This window comes from Heloderma suspectum, chromosome 2, assembly GCF_057233095.1.
Source record: "Heloderma suspectum isolate Gila_16-S chromosome 2, 16-S_ref, whole genome shotgun sequence".
Taxonomy (NCBI): domain Eukaryota; kingdom Metazoa; phylum Chordata; class Lepidosauria; order Squamata; family Helodermatidae; genus Heloderma; species Heloderma suspectum.
This window is the reverse complement of record NC_139459.1, coordinates 346785751-346806676: the sequence shown is the minus strand read 5'-3', so window position 1 is coordinate 346806676 and position 20926 is coordinate 346785751. Positions and strand designations below refer to the sequence as shown.

The 20926-nt window shown below is 46.3% G+C and overlaps 1 non-coding gene across 1 annotated transcript; it reads right to left on the bottom strand.

Moving 5' to 3' along the window:
* Nucleotides 1-15541: 15541 nt before the first annotated feature.
* TRNAA-AGC (transfer RNA alanine (anticodon AGC)) lies at nt 15542-15614 on the bottom strand. The gene has a single exon. It is a non-coding gene; the product is annotated as a tRNA-Ala (tRNA).
* Nucleotides 15615-20926: the final 5312 nt, after the last annotated feature.

Below are 20926 nucleotides of genomic sequence, written 5' to 3'. Positions count from 1 at the left end.
AACCCAGAATGGATTCGCAGCCCCACTGAAATCAGCACCACTAGCCTCTGCTGATGGGAAGAAGGAAGGATCACACCTCTTTGGTAGGGAGGAATGTATCCCTTTGGGAGAAACCCTCCAGAAAGTGGCTTTGGAGCTTCAAGGCCTCACTTTTGCCTCGTGGAGCTTGCTCATTGGTGGAAGAAGGCAGAGTGCAGACCCTTTTCTCTAGGTCGCCTAGCTCAGCCGCTAAGAGAGTGTGGTGCTAATAACGCCAAGGTCATGGATTCAAGCTCCATGCTGGCCAGCTGAAGCCAGGAGAGGGCCTGGTACTTCCTGCCTTTGGGGCCGCTCAAAGCGGCCATGGTCACGAAGCAAAAAAACACCAGGGAGAATACGGGCATCAATCCCGTTGCCTCTCACATGCGAAGCAAGTGCTCTACCATTGGAGCTAATTCCCCATCCTGAGAAGGGGGATGGATGTCCGAACAGCAACAACAACAACAACAAATTCACAAAAGTCTAGAGGTGTACGAACCCCACTCGCCTGAGTCCGCGGGGGGGTCAGCGATCCATTCCTCCCCTTGGAATCCTCCCTGGCTGGCTCTGCTCCACGGCGAGTCCGTGGAGCCGGCACCTGGGTCCGTCCACATCCGTCTGCTGCCAACGGACGCATCCGTCGCATAGGCTACGTAAACCTTTTTCCATCCAAAAGATTTATGTAGCCTATCATGGCAAAGAGCAGGGACGCAAATGGTGTCCCATTTATGTCTGCAGACCAGCAGCAGAGTGAGCGGACGGACCTGGACCCGGCCGGTGTCAGGTAGGATCCGGCCGGCGCAAACTTCACAGGGTGGCAGCGGCGAGTGGTCCGTTCCACCACGCCTTACTGGCATACGTGGCAGAATTCCCCGCCATCCCCACAAAAGACACCATGGAAAATATGAGCACCAATCCCATCGCCGTGTCCCACCTGCAAAGCAAGTGGTCCACCGTTTGCACCAGTTCCCCACCTGCATTGTGGCACTGCCCCAGAAAGTCCCAAGAAAGGGGTAGATCCAAAATGCTCAGCAGGAAGTGGCTCAAAAAGGCTTTGTAGTCTGCACAGCAAAAGGGAGAGCGCAGAAGCTTGGCTGGAGAATGCGGGCATCGATCCCGCTACCTCTCGCATGCTAAGCGAGCGCTCTGCCATTTCAACTAATTCCCCAAATGCCTTGTGGTGCTGCCCCCATGAAATCCCCAAAAGGAGGCAGTCCCAAGACAGCATACATATTTGCCTTCTGAAGCTCCCTGACTGATAGAAGAAGCAGCCCCATGCTGGCCACCTGCCACATGCAAAGCAGTTGCTCTATCCCTTGAAATTATTCCCCACCTGGCAGCACCGCCTCACAATATCTCGAGACGGGAGCAGACCCCAGGTGTACGGATGGGTGAGAAATTCATTCTGTTGAGATTTTTATGCGAGTTTATCGAATTTGCACCTTCGGTTCCAATAAGCGAGGTGAGACAGAGTTGTGTACTGAAATCAGCACTTTTCCGCAATGCAGTTTGTTGGGTGGGGGTGGGAAATGTGCCTCCCCAAAATGTTCATATTAATGGGAAATGCACAGAACATGCATATATTAGAGAAAGGGGCACACAGAACTGCATTACATCCATAGAGAGTACTTCCAACAAAGCCATAGCTGTCCACAGAAACAGCTTGGGGAAAGTGCACATGAACATTTGGATTTTTTTAAGAAAAAAAATTCCCAAACTTAGGTGGAGACAGGATGGAATGAGCTTAAGCCCGACAAGCTCAGCAAGAACAAAATGTACAGATCCATCCACCCTTGCCATGCAGAAAGTGACCTGAGGAAACTTTGTTCTATGCAGTGGAGGCTGGTGGCTCTGATTTCAGTGGGGCTGCGAATCCTTTCTGGGTTTTAGTCAGAACCAGCCAGAACTCTAAAGGAGCTATCCAAGGTGCTCCCCCTGTTTGGAGGGGGAGAAGCGTCATCACCATGGATAGCTCCTTTAGAGTTCTGGCTAAATGGGCGGATGCACAGCCCCACCGAAATTGGAGCCACCAGCCTCCACTCATTTTATGCATGGCAAAAGGAAGAGAGTAGACATTTAGATGAGGAAAGCAGGCCTCAATCCTGCTACCTCTCACACGCTGAGTGAGAGATCTAGCATTTCAGCAACTGCCTTGCATCACTGAGAAACTGAGCAAGGGGACAGGCCGAAGGTGTCGTAACCAAATGACTGGAAAAAGCTTTGTTATAGGTACAACAAAAGGAGGAGAGGAGAGTAGGCTTGGCTGGAGAATATGGTCATTGATCTTGCTGCCTTGCTACCTCTTGCATGCTGAGTGAGCACTTAACTGTTCCAGCTACCTCCCCAGCTGCCTGGTGTGGCTACCCGACAACATTTGGAGAAAGGAGCAGATCTGAGACATCACAGAGAAAGCAAACCCAGGAGGCTTTCCTCTAGGCTCAGCAAAAGGAAGAGAACTGAGGCTCGGCCGAATGTCACATGACCAGCTACGCCCTGATCCATGTCTGCTAGGAAGACGAGGCCAAATACAGTGCCCACGCCTGTTTTTCCTTCCTCTCCTATGACCTCTCCACTGCTATGAGGAAAGTGCCTGCCTTAAGTCAAGTGGAGCTGTTTTCCAAACTAAGTCGAACAAGAATTTTCCAAACTAGTTTTCCAAACTAGGGATGAACAAGAATGAATGAGAAGTTCACAAATCATGCAAACGGGTCTCGTTCACAACCTCAAACGCGAACAAGAGCTCATGTTTTCCAAACATGTTTGCAAATTCCTGAACTTGTATTCGTGTAAAACATGCCTTTTAAAAAAAGGGTGGATTTTTGCAAAAATGTGCTTCTTCACTTTACACTATCAGGGGAAAGCACTACTTGGGTATGCAATTTTTTTAAAAAAATGCACATTTTTTCCCAGTCAAAATGTGCACTTCTCCCTTTCGAATGAAATGGGGGGAAAGTGCCATCAAGCATGCCATCCCAAGCTTCAAGGTGGTGTTCAGAGAATCTCAGTGACTGCAGAAATTGCGTGCTCTCCCATTCCGATTCCAAATTCTGATGTCAGCTGTTTGTTCAAAACACTAATCAGAGTAAGATGGGATATGCCTACCTGCTTAGAATAGGATTGCTGGTTCTTTAATGGTTTCTGGGAGTACCGTCAAATCTGCGTATGTCGTACAAGTCAGGCTCCCAGAACAGACTTCATCAAAATGCCTGTCACCGCTCCTCCCCGTTAGTCTTCTGAGGAAAAGTTCCAGACTCATCAGTTTACCTTTTCCATTTAAGAGTGGGAGAGCAGGCTGAGATAGTTGATTCTCAGTGTAGAAGTGTTTTGAGGTTTGGGCTGTATTTCAGGAACGTTTTACACTTTACCACACAATATTATGCATGTTTACCCAGAAGTAAATCCCACTGTATTCAAATAGGCTTACTTCCAGGTTAAGTGTGCATGCGGTTGCATCCTGATTCGTTTTTTGAATCACACTGTTTTGTTACTGGGGAGGTATCTGGTGTTTGTTTTGTTCCTTAAGCCACTTGGAATGGCTGTATTTGTTTATTTATTCTTAAATAAATACTTCGGCTGTGAGTAAGAGATTATTTGATTATATATATTAGAGTTTCACATCTATATATGGAGATGGGTGGATAGATAAATAGATAGATGCACAGAGAGTCAGATAGATACACAGAGACACACACAGAGAGAGAGAGAGAGAGAGAGAGAGAGATGTAGATATTTAATGGTTTGCAGGAGAGAGAGGGAGAGAGGCAGATGAAGACCTGAGACACTGCTCCAGCTGGATACACACACACACACGGACGAACAGCCGTCTACCACCAACTGCCCTCTGTTAAGGATTCCCTGGGGAAGAGGGAGGGCAATGAGGATGATACCAGACACCTGCTCCTGTTCCAGTTGGGCTCTCACCTCAACCTCCCCAGGGCCAACTACAACCAGCTGCCCTGTGGGAAAGTTCCTGATGAGTTTTTATGTGTCAATATTATTTATTGTGATTTTATGTTCTGTTACTTGGTAGGATTTCTAGCCTGAAATGTGGCATATAAATAATCACAATAAGTTGTTGTTGTTGTTGTTGTTCAGTCGTTCAGTCATGTCCGACTCTTCGTGACCCCATGGACCATAGCATGCCAGGCCTTCCTGTCCTCCGCTCTCTCCCGGAGTGTGCTCAAGTCCATATTCATTGCATCGGTGATGCTACCTAGCCATCTCATCCTCTGCCGTCCCTTTCTCCTTTTGCCTTCAATCTTTCCAGCATCAGGGTCTTTTCCAGGGAGTTTTCTCTTCGCATTAGGTGGCCAAAATATTTGAGCTTCAGCTCCAATATCTGTCCTTCCAATGAGCAGTCAGGGTTGATTTCCTTTAGGACTGACTGATTTGACCTCCTTGCAGTCCAAGGGACTCATGGGGGTTGGACTTGATGACCTTGTAGGCCCCTTCCAACCCTACTATTCTATGATAAGGGCCTTCTCCAGCACCACAGTTCAAAAGCATCAATTCTTTGGCACTCAGCCTTCCTTATAGTCCAGCTCTCACAGCCATACATTACTACTGGGAAAACCATAGCTTTGATTATACGGACCTTTGTCAGCAAGGTGATGTCTCTGCTTCTTACTATGCTGTCTAGGTTTGCCATAGCTTTCGTCCCAAGGAGCAAGCGTCTTTTAATCTCATGGCTACAGTCACCATCTGCAGTGATCTTGGAGCCCAAGAAAATAAAATCTGTCACTGCTTCCATTTCTTCCCCTTCTATATGCCAGGAAGTGATGGGGCCAGACACCATGATCTTAGTTTTTCTAATGTTGAGTTTCAAACCAGCTTTTGCACTCTCCACTTTCACCCTCAACAAGAGGCTCTTTAGATCCTCTTCACTTTCTGCCATTAGGGTGGTATCGTCTGCATATCAGAGGTTGTTGATCATTCTCCCAGCAATCTTAATTCCAACCTGTGATTCTTCCAACCCGGCATTTCTCATGATGTACCCTGCATATAAATTAAATAAGCAGGGTAATAATATACAGCCTTGTCGTACTCCTTTCCCAATTTTGAACCAATCGGTTGTTCCATGTCTGCTTCTTACTGTTGCTTCCTGACCCTCGTACAGGTTTCTCAGGAGGCAGGAGGTGGTCTGGTACTCCCATCTCTTTCAGAATTTGCCACAGTTTGTTGTGATACACACAATCAAAGGCTTTAGCATAGTCAATGAGGCAGAAATAGATGTTTCTCTGGAATTCTCTTGCTTTCTCCATGATCCAGCGAATGTTGGCGATTTGATCTCTAGTTCCTCTGCCTCTTCGAAACCCAGCTTGTACTTCCGGTAGTTCTCGGTTCACATACTGCTGAAGCCTAGCATGTAGGATTTTGAGCATAACCTTCCTGGCATGTGAAATGAGTGCAATTGTACGGTAGTTTGAACACTCTTTGGCATTGTCCTTCTTTGGAATTGGAATGTAAACTGGCATTTTCCAGTCTTGTGGCCACTGTTGAGTGTTCCAAATTTGTTGGCATAGTGAGTGCAGCACTTTAACAGCATCATCTTTTAGGATCTTAAATAGCTCAGCTGGAATACTGTCATCTCTGCTAGCTTTGTTGTTAGTAATGCTTCCTAAGGCCCACTTGACTTCACTCTCGAGGATGTCCGGCTCAAGTTCAGTGACTGCACTATCATGGCTATCAGGGACATTCAGATCTTTCCTGTATAGTTCTTCTGTGTATTCTTGCCACCTCTTCTTAATCTCATCTGCTTCTGTTAGGTCCCTGCCTTCTTTGGCCTTTATCATGCTCGTCTTTGCACAAAACGTTCCCTTGAGATCTCTGATTTTCTTGAAAAGATCTCTAGTCTTTCCCATTCTATTGTTTTAGTTGATTTCTTTGCATTGTTCATTTAAGAAGGCCTTCTTGTCTCTCCTTGCTATTCTCTGGAAATCTGCATTCAGTTGGGTATATCTTCCCCTTTCTCCCTTGCTTTTCGCTTCCCTTCTTTCCTCAGCTACTTGTAAAGCCTCCTCAGACGGCTACTTTGCTTTCTTGCATTTCTTTTTCTTTGGGATGGATTGAGTTGCTGCCTCCTGAACAATGTTACGGACCTCCGTCCATAGTTCCTCAGGCACTCTGTCTATCCGGTCTAATCCTTTAAATTTATTCGTCACCTCCACTGTATATTCATAAGGGATATGATTTAGGTCATACCTGAATGGTTTAGTGGTTTTCCCTATGTTCTTCAATTTAAGCTGAAATTTTGCAATAAGAAGCTTATGATCTGAGCCACAGTCAGCTCCAGGTCTCGTTTTTACTGACTGTATAGAGCTTCTCCATCTTTGGCAGCAAAGGACATAATCAATCTGATTTCGATATTGACCATCTGGTGATGTCCATGTGTAGAGTTGCCTCTTGTGCTGTTGGAAAAGAGTGTTTGCTATGATCAGCGAAGCATGTCTATGGCTGGGCAAGCACCTGAGTGAGCTTAGCAAGAGGAGGAGGAGGCCAGGGCGGTCAGCCCTTCCCCACTGGCTGCTGATGAATAACTGAGGGCGTAATCCCATCAACTGCACCTTCACCACTTGGAAGCCCCCAAACATGGAGGCTTCTGCATTTCCTGTGCCCTGGTGGGCTGAAGCCAGCAGGCTGGGAGGAAGGGCAGAGGTGATCTTCGCCTCCCCATCCTCCGATCTCCTCTGTTTTCATTACAGAAGCTTTTAAGCCCATCTAGTGAGGGGTGAGAGGGTGAGGGAAGGAGGCTGTTGGATGCTCAGGATAACTCATATCCTGACCTCTCTGGTCTCCTCCCCTCCCCCCCCACCAGAACGCCCCTTTCCTGAGGCAATAAGGTCACTTTTCTGACCTCAGAGAGGCAGCCAGCACGGTTCGTTCCACACTGGCTGCAAGGGGGAGGGGTCTGGGGTCAGATCTCCGACTACACCTTCCGAGGTCAGAGCACTGTCTCTGATCTCAGAGGGGTTTTACGAGCCATCCTATGGTCTCATAATAGGAATGCTCTCCTAATTTTGCAGGTAAACAAACCCACTGATAACATTACCAACAAAACCAGCTCTCCAGGTAGAAAGCCAGCAAGGATATGGGGGCTATTGAGTGTATTCCATGAAGTGTCTTAAGTATGACTATCTGCCTGCGGGACAGAAGCTGTGTGGGTTCGCTCAGTGCAATGAACTCCCGGCTTATGTATTCAATCAAAAAACCTTTCAATAAAACATGAACAACACATACAAAAAGGTGTTGTGCCGCTGTTCTGTCTGTCTTTCCCTCCTCAAAAGCTGTTTTGATAAGAAAAAAGATGGAAAAAGCAGTGTGAAAACCCAGGAGGATTATAAATGGAAAATGACATTGTCTGAACACACACACACCCATAAAGTTCTGTGAATGAGGCAGGGTGCTGGCAGGATAAAAGTTTCATTTGGAAGTATCGCTGTTGTCTACAAACTATACCTGTCTAACATGCTATCATGCAATATTAGCACCCTATTACTAGAAAGGATTATTAGCCTATGATGGGTGTTTTGCCCTTTCATTCTGTTGGTGAGAAAAGCTGCAATTATCATAATTATCACCCTATTCCCAGAATGTTACCAAATCCTGGCATACTAATTAGAAACACCACATTTACACATCTATATGTATCTTCCTGTAAGAAGGCATTGCCACACTTACATCCTTCACCCCCATTGGCTATTCCTGGGGTCTTCGAGAGAATAAATTGGAAGCACGCATCTGACTAGATATACCTGAACAATTCCAGAGCTGTGAGGTACTCTGCAGTCTATTTCAGTCTCACTCACCAGTGTGACTACAGAATGAATCAGATTCTTCTCTTTGGCTTTTCTGTTCTGCTTTTCTCCACCACTGGTAAGAGTGTAGGAGGTCAGTGGATATATGCAGAGTAGAGTGGGGGCTGGTGGCGCCATCCCATACGGTCAAGATCCTCAGTTAGTTGCCCTCACCTAAGGAAATAAGAGTAATCGCGGACAAGATTCCAGTTCTCTCTTTTTTATCACTCTTAAAAATATTCTTCTGCATCTTAGATGTGGACTACTAAAAAGTAAGTAAACTTTAAATATTTTTTTTAAAAGGGAAGGGAAGGTATCACTGGTTAACTAAACAACAATAATAACTCTACTGAACACAGTGGGATTTATTTCTGAATAAATGCGGACAGGATCAGGTTATAATAAACGTATGTATCTATTGGAGTGGCTGGATGAAATGAGACAAACATGGCCTAAGAGGGATACTGTTGTATTTGGGAGACAATGAGCTTTGGAAGCGAGATAAGACAGAGGGCTGGTTCACACGATGCGTAACCAGCAGTGTGGCTTAAACAAGCCATGGTGGCTTGAGGCACATGCCAGCCACTGTTGTGAATATTCAAGCTGTGGTGGGCAGTCACTGCAGCTTATCGTCTTGTGCAAATCTGAGCAGGGTGGCTTGTTACCATGGTTAACAAGCCACCCAGAATCCACGGGCTGGCAATCTGGCCTTTGGACGAAAAATATTACCCACCCCGATGTGTGTGTGTGTGTGTGTGTGTGTGTGTAAAAAAGGCAGTATCAAAATGTTTTTTAAAAATTTAAATGCTCCCAGCTAAAAGTGAAACAATCAAATGATTAAAAATTCTAACTGCAAAATGTCATATGGAAAATGCACATTTGAATATGAAATCTCACACTTGAAGCTCTTTTTAAAAAAGGAGGAGGAAAGTGGCATTTTTATTGAAGAGTGGCTATTCCATTCAGTCTGCTTTTCTCTATCTATCTATCTATCTATCTATCTATCTCATAACCCAGGGACTCCTGTGCTATTTTTGTGTAGTAGAAGAACCTTCACTCTGTCTCCATCTGGGACTCACATGCACAGCAACATCCGGGAGCTGTTTCACAAGATCAGTCTATGAAGCAGGTGAGCTCCAGGCAGGCACACACAATAAGGAAGGTTTGAGTGGGCTTGATCCACCACCCAAAGTGACTAGGGGATTTGTGGGAGTGTCCCTTTGCTGCTGCAGTCGGATACCAACAAGAGCCCAGGCTCCTTCCAGGTCCACGTCTCAGGTGCTCCCACACAGCAGTGCAGGCCACGAGTTCCCTCTACTGGCAAGCTGCCCAATGCTGCAGAGAATGAGGCTGCCATCCTAAGCATGCTGTCTTGGGCGCAGGACCCATCGAACTCAGGGTTTGGTTAAACATCCATTAGGCTTGGGAGTCCCCCTGGCCCCTGAGTCTGAGTCTGGCTGCCAGAGTCCTTGGCTTGAATCTCTGGGCGCTTACACAGCAGTTGCTTCATCTACCAACCCAGAGCCTCTGTGAGTTTCCGTGAGATCACTCTATAGAGCTCCTAACGCTCACACTGCTGCCTTTCCCTTAGCAAATGGACACTTCATTAGACTGGAATATGGATGCATCAACCATTTCAGTAGTCCACAAGAATGTAACACCACTAGAAAGACCATGGGGGAGGTTTATGTTACAAGTTACAACATGTTGCAAAACTGACAGATGTAATGGAAAACTTGCACCTTTCCCTCCTCCTGAGTATGCCAGACCATCCTTGGGCATGTGAGTGAGCAGAAGACACCCAAGAAGGCTGTAGTTTACTCTCCTCTATGACCCTCTGCTTCATTCCCCTTGACAAGAGACCTGGAGGATCCACTGCATTATGCAACTATCCTCTTTGACCAGGACTGTGATCGAGGTGCCTACACCTTATCTTCAGATGTTTCCTCCTGGCAACTTAAACAAATGAGTAAATGGGAGAGAGGTGCTCGACTCTCCCTGGAAACAAAGGCATTGTTTAAAAGTTGCTGGATTATACCCCTTGTTCAGACTCTCGCAAGAAGTGCTCTATCACACGTTTTGGTTCTTGACATGACAAATCCAAATGGGACCCTCCATACTCACCAAGGAACAAGGGGCACAATCGAGAAGGACGGTCCCCTGTGCAAGCACCAGTCAAGTGAATGGGAACACTTGTGCTTTTCTACCGTTGAAGTTTCAGTGGGACTTGTGCAGGAGAATATCCTGCTGAATTGTACCCCAGCATTGATCAGATCATTTTGCCTCCCACAATTCATTTTGCCTCCCACAATTCCAGGCCCAGCCCTAATATTAGGCAGAGTGAAGAGACCACCTCAGGTGGTAGATGCTGGGGGGCAAAACGGCAGCCCCTTGAGTGTTCCCCCTATGCCCCCAGGCATTTCCCTCTGTTGGAAGGCAGAGCTATATATGCCACACTGCCTGAGCTGGGCCCCCTAAACTAGACAACAGCCTCGCATATGGCATAGGATGCTTTCCCATTGCCAGTGTTGAGGAAAGATCCAACTGCCCATCCAGTTAGCTTCTGTGCATACAACGGGTGGGGTTGCCGTCTTGTCCATTGCCTGGCTTGGGCAGGCCCAGAACTCTTCCTTCTTACTGGCAGCCAAACTCCACTGCCTCAGCCAGGCCGCTTCACCCTGCTCCATGAGTAAGGTTGCCTCTCAGGCTATCATGGAAAATGTTCACACGCAAATGGAGACTCTGGTTTAGTCGCATCAGTGTGTGTGTGTGAGAGAGTGTGTGTGAGAGAGAGGGGGGGGGAAGAGCTGTAACTTAGTGGTAGATCATGTGCTTTGCATGCAGTACATCCCAAGTTCAATCCCCGGCATGTCCAGGGAGGGTGGGAAAGAGCCCCTGTTGAAACCCTGAGAGCTGCTCAGTACTGGGCTTGATGGACCAATGGTTTGACTCAGTATAAGGCGGCTTCCTGTGTTCCTAAGGAATTAACTGTGGGCTCCCAGGGAACTGCAGCCTCTAGCACTCCTGGAGAAACAGGTTTTATTACAATGTCCTCTTGCATATACAGCATTTCCCTCCCTTGTATTTATTTTTTAAAAAAATCAATACCCTTTTGGCTCTTCAGTTCATATTTTCCTTCCCCACTTCCTTTATCCTTTCCAGTGCTTTGGCATATCAACAAAGTAACAAGCTGAGTGTGTATTTTCTGGACCCTTGTTTTCACATAGGAATTATTCCGGGGGGGGGGGGGAGAGGTGGAATGGGATATACCCTCCCAGTTCTATTTACTGTGATAAATCTCAGAATAAGTCATAAGTAAGTTACCAGACCTCATTGTGGAGAATACCTTCCTTCCTGTCCTTTCCCTTGGTTAAATCAATGACTTGCACATCTCCTTTGTCACCACAAGAGGTCAGATAAAAAGGTCCCACCCTTAAAGGCAGCCTAAATAATCAGATAGATAGATTAGATAGATAGATAGATAGATAGATAGATAGATAAGATAGATAGATAGAGATGAGAGAGAGAGAGAGAGAATTTCTCATTGAAAGCCACTAGCCATTTAGCCTTCCCTGTCTCTTAGGTAGGACTAACCACTACATTCCTCCAAATGCTCTGTCCCCTGTCTCTTCTCCCTCCCTCCACCCCTGCCAAATTTCCCTGGGCAGAGGATCCAGTTTCTGGAAATCAAAATTAGCTGGCTATCAAAATTATCCGGCAAGGAATCAGGTTTCTTTCCTCCCTTTTTCTCTGCTGTATATGAATCACTTGGGCCTTTTTCTGGTTGGCTACAGACCACAAGCCAGTCAGATAATATTAAAGGTGCTGGTCTTGACCTTTAAAGCCTAAATGTTAAAGAAAGCCAGTGTGGTGGGAGAGCCAGTGTGGTGTAGTGGTCAGAGCATAATGCCTGTCTCTACGGGCCTTGACATATGGGCTGTGTGAATTGGGAAGGGTGTGGAATGGAGGGAGGGGAGAGTAAAATGCCAGTTGGAGAGAGAAGGTGGTTGGTGGCCCAGAGGAAGAAGGGGCAGAAAGAGAGTGAAGAAGGAGAAAAGGAAAGAAAGGGCAGAGAAACCAGCAGCGTGGTGGAGAAGGAGAAGGAGGCAGTCTGCAGCTCGACGAAGAGGGCACCTCCACACAGGGACAGACAACCAAGGGCTAGAGAACTGGGATAAGCAACTGTTGTTGGTCCAGCAACGATAACACTGCTCTTCACAGCGAACTGTGGCTTGCAGTCAGAGTTGAACATATTTGGTTCATAGTTCTATTAATTGTTTTCTTAATGTTATTATTCACCAAACTTTCTTAAGTTAATATTGCTAAATATTGATTTGCTTTCCTCTGTGGTGCTTGCAACCTGCCCTGCCTCATCCTAGTAATAGAAACCTGAAACATCAGAAGAGTGTTACTGGGATTCAGGAGACATGGGTTCGAGTCTCCATTCGGCCATGAGGCTCACTGGATGACTTTGGGCCAGTCACTTGGGCTCCTTGGAGGAAAACCAGAATATTAATGTAACAAAGAAAGACAGAAAAAGACAGAAAAAGCATTCTGGGACCAGGCTGCCTGAATGACTGCCTGCTCCCATGTGATCCTGGCCTGTCCATGTGTTATTTTTTATTATTATTATTATTATTATTATTATTATTATTATTAAATTTATTAATCGCCCATCTGGCTGGTCACCCAGCCACTCTGTTAAAATCTTCTGCTAAGACTTTGCTCCTGGTTCCCCCTATCTTCAATGATAAAGTGGGAAGTAGTAACAGGCACAGAGCCTTCTACGTGATGGCACCCAGACTCTGGAAGGCACATCCAAAGCATATTCATTAGGTACCTACATTGCTATCCTTCAGGCACCTGTTCAAGATACTACTGTTTTGATGGATGATGTATTTTTCATCTGCCTGTTGCTGTTTGATTGTTATGTGATTCCAGTGTTCTCATAACTTAAACAGGAAGAGCTGCCTTATACTAGGTCAAAGTATTTGTCCATCTAAGCCTCATGTCTTCCACAGCCTTCCCCAATCTGGTGCCCTCCAGATGTATTGGACTACACCTCACATCATCCCCAACTGGTTCTACATACCTGAAGGACACAAGGGGTAGGCCCATCTCTTCTGACTACCAGTAGCTCTTCAAGATGTTGGGCAAGAGTCTTTCCATCACCTGTTCCCTGGTCTTTTATTTTTACTGGAGATGCCAGCAACTGAACTTGGGACAAGATACTCTAAAAATTTGACTCAAACTTAATTTTTAATGTGTTCCCAGAGCACCTCAATCTAAGAAGATGCAAGAGGAAAGGATAATGTATCCTGACGTGTGTGATGCTGGGCTTCTCTACAGAGAGGCTTCTTATCCTGCAACTTTACCTGGGCTTCTGCTTCCAAATTCTTTGTGGGATTAAGATCAGCCTTTTAAAAACACTTCTCCCCTTTTTTCCCTGGGGATTTCCTTCATCTGCAAGTTCTATATGTTTCATTATACAGCCACTAGATGGAACTGTGGTATAGCTGCTGGTATAGTGCAACTTCCTATTTACATGGAGAAATTCAACTCATGATATTTAAATAGCTCATTATCCCCAATCTGTTTTTAAAAATGGGATAATTAATGGTCAGAAACGGCAGGAGAGGCACTGGAGGTTGACAATGTCACGTAAAGGTTCTGCAAACTTCCATAAGTAACCAATCTCAAACCCAAGATAAAAGCCTCATATAGAGAAACCCATTATTTCTCCTCTTGACTTGTGTGTGGTGTGTGTGTGTGTGTGCGCATGTGCATGTTATTAGCAGACCTAAGAACAATATTCCATAACCACAAATCTGCGATTCTTTCCAAAAAAACTGGAGCAGCCTGTTGCAAGACATTTCAACTCACCTGCACATAGTCTCTTGGATTTACAGTTGCTTCGAATAGAACAAACAAAAGACACTGACATGCTTGACAAAAGAGAAAACTTCTGGATCTACAGACTCAAACCTCTTAGTCCAAACATCCTTAATCTGGAGGACAATTCGTAAGCATTCTATGAGTCATCCCTCTGTTTTTTCTCCTAAGGAATTTTCATCTCCAGGCATTCCTGCTGGTATCCATTTAACAGCACAGATACTGACAAGGGTGGAAGCTGAAACATTTAGCTCAAAAAAGATTTTTTTAAATACTCTGTTGTTAGTCTTTCTTTCTTTCTTTCTTTCTTTCATTCATTCAAATATATATATATATATACACACACACACACACACGCACACACATTGTCCCCTTTTGGCTGGCTCAAAACAGGTGACGCTAGCAAAGGAGCACAAAAAAACCAAACCACCATGGAGAAATTGGGCGTGGGGGGATAGGGGGGAACAGAGACAAGCAAACTAGCTCAAAGTGGGCTAGATGAAACAAAGATCTGGTGGATCCACAGTTGGCTACAAAATCGGACTCAAAGAGTGCTTATCAATGGGACCTTCTCAAACTGGGGAGAGGTAATGAGTGGGGTACTGCAGGGCTCAGTCCTGGGCCCAGTGCTCTTCAACATTTTTATGAATGACTTGGAGGAGGAGGTGCAGGGAATGCTGGTCAAATCTGCAGATGACACAAAATTGGGCGGGATAGCTAATACTTTGGAAGGCAGAAACAACAAAGTGATCTTGATAGACTGGAGCACTGGGCTGAAAACAACAGAATGACATTTAATAGGGATAAATGCCAAGTTCTGCACCTAGGAAAAAGAAATCAAATGCACAGTTACAAGATGGGGGATACGTGGCTCAACAACACTACAAGCGAGAAGGATCTTGGCATTGTGGTAGATCACAAGCTGAATATGAGCCAACAATTTGATGTGGCTGCAAAAAAGGCAAATGCTATTTTGGGCTGCATTCATAGAAGCATAACATCCAAATCCTGTGAAGTACTAGTTCCCCTCTACTCGGCACTGGTTAGGCCTCATCTGGAGTAATGTGTCCAGTTCTGGGCACCACATTTTAAGAAGGATGCAGACAAACTGGTGAGGGTTCAGAAGAGGGCAACAAAGATGATCAGGGGACTGGAAACAAAGCCCTATGAAGAGAGACTGAAAGAACTGGGCATGTTTAGCCTTGAGAAGAGAAGACTGAGGGGAGATATGACAGTGGTCTTCAAGTACCTGAAAGGTTGTCACGGACAGGAAGGCCAGGAATTCTTCTCGATCATCCCAGAATGCAGGACACGGAATAATGGGCTCAAGTTACAGGAAGCCAGATTCCGGCTGAACATCAGGAAAAACATCCTGACTGTTAGAGCAATACAACAATGGAACCAATTCCCAAGGGAGGTGGTGGACTCTCCCACACTGGAGGCATTCAAGATGAAGCTGGACAGCCATCTGTCGGGGATGCTCTGACTTGGAGTTCTGCATTGATCCGGGGGTTGGACTCAATGGCCTTGTAGGCCCCTCCCAACCCTACTGGTCTATGATTCTAATCCACAAATCGAGGGGCACAGACCTGAGATGTCACATGGAAAGTGACAAGATGAGGCTTTGCTGTACACGTGGGAAAAGGACAGTCTGTTGCAGGATATTGGCACCAATCCTGCTACCTCTCACATGCAAAGTGAACTAATTTGAGCTAATTCCACACCTGCTTGGCAGCAATGCTCCCACAATATCCCAAGGACACAAACCCAAGATGCTGTGCCGAAAGTGACCCAAGGAGACTTTGCAGTCTGCACAGCAAAAGAAAGAGAAGTTCGTCTGGAGAATGCGGGCATCGATCCCGCTACCTCTCGCATGCTAAGCGAGCGCTCTACCACTTGAGCTAATTCCCCACCTGCCTGCTGACATCACTGCCCCACAATATCCTGAGAAGAGAGACCCAAGATGCCATGCAGAAAGTGACCTGAGAAAACGTTATTGAATTCCCAGCAAAAGGAAGAGAAGTTTGTCTGGAGAATGCGGGCATCGATCCCGCTACCTCTTGCATGCTAAGCGAGCACTCTACCATTTGAGCTAATTCCCCAGGTTCCTGGCATCACTGCCCCACAAAATCCCAAGAAGGGGATCCTTGGGAAATCATCAGTACATCCAGCTTTACTGCAGCATTTCCACTCAGTACACAGCTGTACAGTAATGGCATTGAGTATGGACAGGGTGCATTTAAGGGAGAGCCTACAGCTCCATGACAGAGCACATGCTTTGCATGCAAATGCTTCCATGTTCAATCCTCAGCATCTCCAAGCAGGACTGGGAAAGACTCCTGTCTGGAACCCTAGTAGAAAGCCAATCAGGGCAGAGGCAATACTGAGCTAGATGGGCCTAGGGTCTGACTTGCTATAAGGCAACTTCCTATGTACCATTGTCCATAGCTATACGAGGATCAGATGCAGGGTGCCTCTGAATTCCAGTTGCCAGGAAGCAACAGCAGGAGAGAGTTCTTGCTGTCACATCTTCCTTGTGGTCTTCTCAGGGCATCTGGATGGCCACTGGGGGAAACAGCATGCTGGACTAGAGAGGCATTTGGTCTGATCCTGCAGGGCTTGTCATATGTTCTTCTGACGTATCCTCTGAAATGACAAATGTGCATACCAGCAAATGGAATGCTGGCTGAGTTGTCAATCTTACCCCTCCCTTTTGTGTCAGGCATGTCATTCACCGTTTTATTTTTAAAAGCACCCCATGTATGTGTAGTTTATCCATTTATCCATTAACCCTTTTTCTAAAGGGAAACCCAGCTCCAGAGAAGGGTGCAGGGGCTCTTGATGACAGCAGGGGGTATTGATGATAGCATGGGCATCAGACAATCAGTGCTGTGCACAGCTTACTTCTGTAGTAAACTTGCAGAACCCATTTCTTTTTCAGGGCTCTAGGGAGGAAAAACAAGAAAGCATTCTAGGGCACCTTAGGGAGAAATCCTATGCTCCCTAGACAGTGTCTGAGGGACCATAAAATACATTGGGTTCCCAAGGCTGAGGTTGGAGACAGCACTCTGACCTCAGAGGGGGGAATCCACACTCTGACACACACCCCTTCCACTCACAGCCAGCATAGAAAGAACCATGCTAGCTGCCTCTCCAAAGTCAGGAACTCAACCTCAGAGGGGGGGAGGGTGTTTCAGTGGGCAGGGCAGGGAGGACACTGGAGAGGCCAGGATATGAGCTATCCTGAGGCCTCCCCAGCCTCCTTCCCTCCCCCTCTGAAGCACTGTTGCTAGACAGGCAAATAAAGCCCATCTAGCGAAAATGCAGAGCAAGAGGACAGGGAGGCGAAGATCGCCTCCACTGCACTTTCCGCTTTACATTGGATGCTCGTATGTCTCCAGTTTCGGAGCCTTAAGATCATCAAGGGCGGAAACAATAGAACTGAGTCCTTAAAGACTAAGAGATTTTGTTGTGGCTCATGCTCAGAAAGCTTATGCCATAATAAATATGTTAGTCTTTAAAGTGCTACTGGACTCTGTCAATTTTACTGCAACAGTCCAAAAGTGGCCACCCTTCCGGAAATGGTTCAAGAGAGAAAAGGTATGTATAGATTGAACGCTGTGGGGGCCATTCCAAAGTAGCTTCACTGCTCTAACCATGTTTTTGTCCACTCAGTCTCGATCTGCCTGCAGTTCTCTTCTTGAAGTGGATTAGCCAAAGAGTTTACATTGAGGATATTTCTCATTCTTGTTCCAGGAACAGCCCAAAATGCTTTCATTCCCATGAGCACTTGTCAGCAGGTGGGCGGAGAACCCCAGCGAGTCATCAGTTAAGCTGTTGTAAAAACATCCCATTCCTTGCAAAGGGATAGGCCACGCTCCCCAAACGAGAACAAAAGGCATTCAGAGGACAGGCACCCTCAGTAGAGACATTCCTGCAGTTGCATCAAGGAGAACAATTGTGACAACTTGGTCTTTGGGTTACATAATGATGACGAAAAGAATCCAGCTGAGATATGAACGTGATGAGCTCCAAAGCTGCGAGTTAAAATTGGTGGAGTCTCCCGTGGTTTTGCAAAACTCCGTTTGAAATCCCATTGTCTGTCCACAACTGGATTTAAATTTGACATGTTCATTTGTTTGTTTGCCATTGTAAATAAAATTAAAAAAATACAAACTTTTTTTTAAAAAATTCCACTGGAAAGTTGTGAGTGGTGTAAAATGGGTTTGATGCCACCATTCTCAGATCCTTCCAAGGGAAATGCGATGGCCTCTTTCTGAATAAAAGCTGATCATAGCAAACATAGGAATCAATCTTGTAGCAACTCAGACTCCATCTAGCCCAGTACTGTAGCCTTACCCAACCTGGTGCCCTCCAGATGTGTTGGATTACAATTGCTATCTTCCCCACCCGACATGGCTGGATGATTATGGGAGTTGTGATCCAACACATCCAGAGAGCACCTGATTGGGGGAACCTGGTTTGTTCTGACTGGTGGCATACTACCTGATCCTTTAAGGGGGGGGGGGGAGAATTGAACTTTTGCATGCAAAGCTTGTGCTCTACCACTGAGCTCTGAGCCTTCCCCAAAAGGTGTGTCCCCTTTTTTCTCTGGCTAATAACATTGGCTGGAAATCGAACCCTAGATCTTTCACCTGGAAAGCAAAAAGATATAGCCCTAGAGCAGGGGGTAGGCAAGATGGTGCCCTCCAGAAGTTTTTATGTACAATTCCCATAATCCCTTACCGTTTTCCATGATAGGTGGGGCTGAAGGGAGTTGTAGTCCAAAACATCGGGAGGGCATCAGCTTGCCTGCCCCCCCTGCCCTAGAGCCTGGACCAACAAGGCACATACATTGTGACCTGGACAGCATGTGGACAGCTTTACGTTCCCTGGGGCAGTGGAGAAGAGGCAGCTGCCTGTGTCTTTTCAAACACTGCCCCCCCCCTTATTATCCGGAAGAAGCCGTGGTTGCCTCACCTCCTACTGCATCTGTAAGGTACCACATGGACCTCCACATTGTGACCAGTCAGCCCTATTATCTAAATTGTATTAACTTTCAAAGCCCTAAATGGCTTGGGGCCAGGTTATCTGAAGGATCACCTCCTCCCATATGTACCTACCCAGACCCTAAGATCATCTTCACGGGTCCTTCCCCGGGAGCCCCTGCCAAAGGAAGTGAGGCAGGTGGCTGTCAGGAAGAAGGCCTTCACTCCTGTGGCACCCCAGCTGTGGAATGAGCTCCCTAGAGAGATTCTCCTGGTGCCTACCTGCCTTTCAGTGCCAGGTGAAGACCTTTTTTATTTTCCCACATTTTGGCATTTTAGTCTTTTAGCTCTGCTGTTTTAAATCTGTATTTTAAATCTCTGCATTGCTGACAGGTTTTCTTCTTGTTGTACTTTTATATTGTAGTTTTAAGCTCTCATACTTTATATTGTTTTATGCTGTACCTTGTGGTTTTATTTTTTGTGAACCACCCAGAGAGCTTCAGCTATTGGGCAGTATAGAAATAAATAAACAAATAAAGTTGAGAGTGAGAGGAATTTTGCTTCCTCCATATATTATTAACAGGATTTGATTATCCTAAAGGCATTTCGGCCTCATTCACAATTTAACCTAAATCAAGGGTCAAAGTTTCCAGGTCTTAAGGAGCTTCAAGAAAGGAGTTTAAGTAAAGTTAGCTCAGAAAGTTGAGTTAGATGCCAGATGTTTCCTGTCTTCACTTCACTGATAAAAATTACTGTTCTTGCAGTTTCTGCTTGCTAACCAATAGTTTTTGTAAATGTTGCAAAGTCTGTACTAATCTGGAAGTTGTCATATGATAAAGAAAATCTTGAGTAATGATATATGCTAATAGTATGATGTACTGTGATTGGCCATTGGGCTACAGTTTGATTATATGAACCTAAAGTATATAAGCGTATGTTTGTTAGAAGAAGGTTGTTGTTTCCCCTTTGTTGGCAGCCATGAATAAAGGATCTGTGTTAACTCAACCTTAGGGAAGTACGAAACACTTACCTGGTTTCGTCCAGGGAAATCCGCTGTGGGGGAAAGGCGCTCCGTCCCTCCCACCAAAATTCTCCCCGGCTGGCTCCACTCTGCAGCGACTCTGTGGAGCCACCAGCCAGGGCTGCCCGCAGCTGGACATCTGGCCACTGGGCTGCGCAGGGACACAAATAGCGGCCACTATAGCCGCCGCCATTTGCACCCCTGTCTTTCACCATGATAGGCTACATAAATATTTATGTAGCCTATCACAGCAAAAAAAAGGGAACGCAAATGGCGGCAGCTACGGCGGCCACCATTTGCATTCCTGTTTTTTTGCCGTGATAGGCTACGTAAATATTTACATAGCTTATCACGGCAATAATGAAGAAGCGACGTGGCCGCCATTTGCAAAGCAGCATGAACAGCACCAGGTAGGTGCTTCATTTTGCGCGCCTTTCGCGGGGTGGGGGGGTGGGGGGCTTCATTCCGCCACAGATATCGGGGGGCCGAATGCACTGGCATTCGGCCTCACTGAGATCCGTGGCGGAATTCTCCAACGTCCCTACTCAACCTTGACCTCCAGCCTCATTCCTTATTGAGTGGAGAACCCGACAATTTGGTGTCGGCGTGGGATGGCTGGCACTCCCGGGGGGCTTGCCGGCGAGCGGGGTTTCTGAACGCCAGTCACTGCACATGTCTTCAAGAGGTCAGAGATCCTAACTGTAATATCTCCTGGTGCTTCACACCCCGAGTGCAGAGTGGGCTACTGTGGGCGGTAAGAGTCATTTCCCCTTTGAAAATATATTCTTTGGGAAATGGTTGCATTATACATGTTTGGATTTTAAGGCTGACTGTTTCTGTTGCCTAGTTTTTGGCTTCCGAGCATGCGTGTGATTGACTGTGTTTGTGTGCCCGGAAAGGAAACACTGCCATGGCGAGCCCCGCAAGGCTGTGACCTGTGGCATGTGGTCTGACGCCCGGGTTGAAAGAGACTGACCTAGGAAGCAGTTCCCTCCTTTGTCATAGATCAACAGGCTGATTGCTCAGCGTTCAATTTAAGGGAAACCGGCTCAATCATAACATGCATCCCAGATATCTTGGGGTCACACTGGACAGGACACTTTCTTATACGGAACACCTGATGAAGACTGCTGCCAAACTGAGAAGTAGAAATAACATTCTACACAAATCATGCGGCACTAGCTGGGGCTCGACAGCAGATATGCTGAGAACGG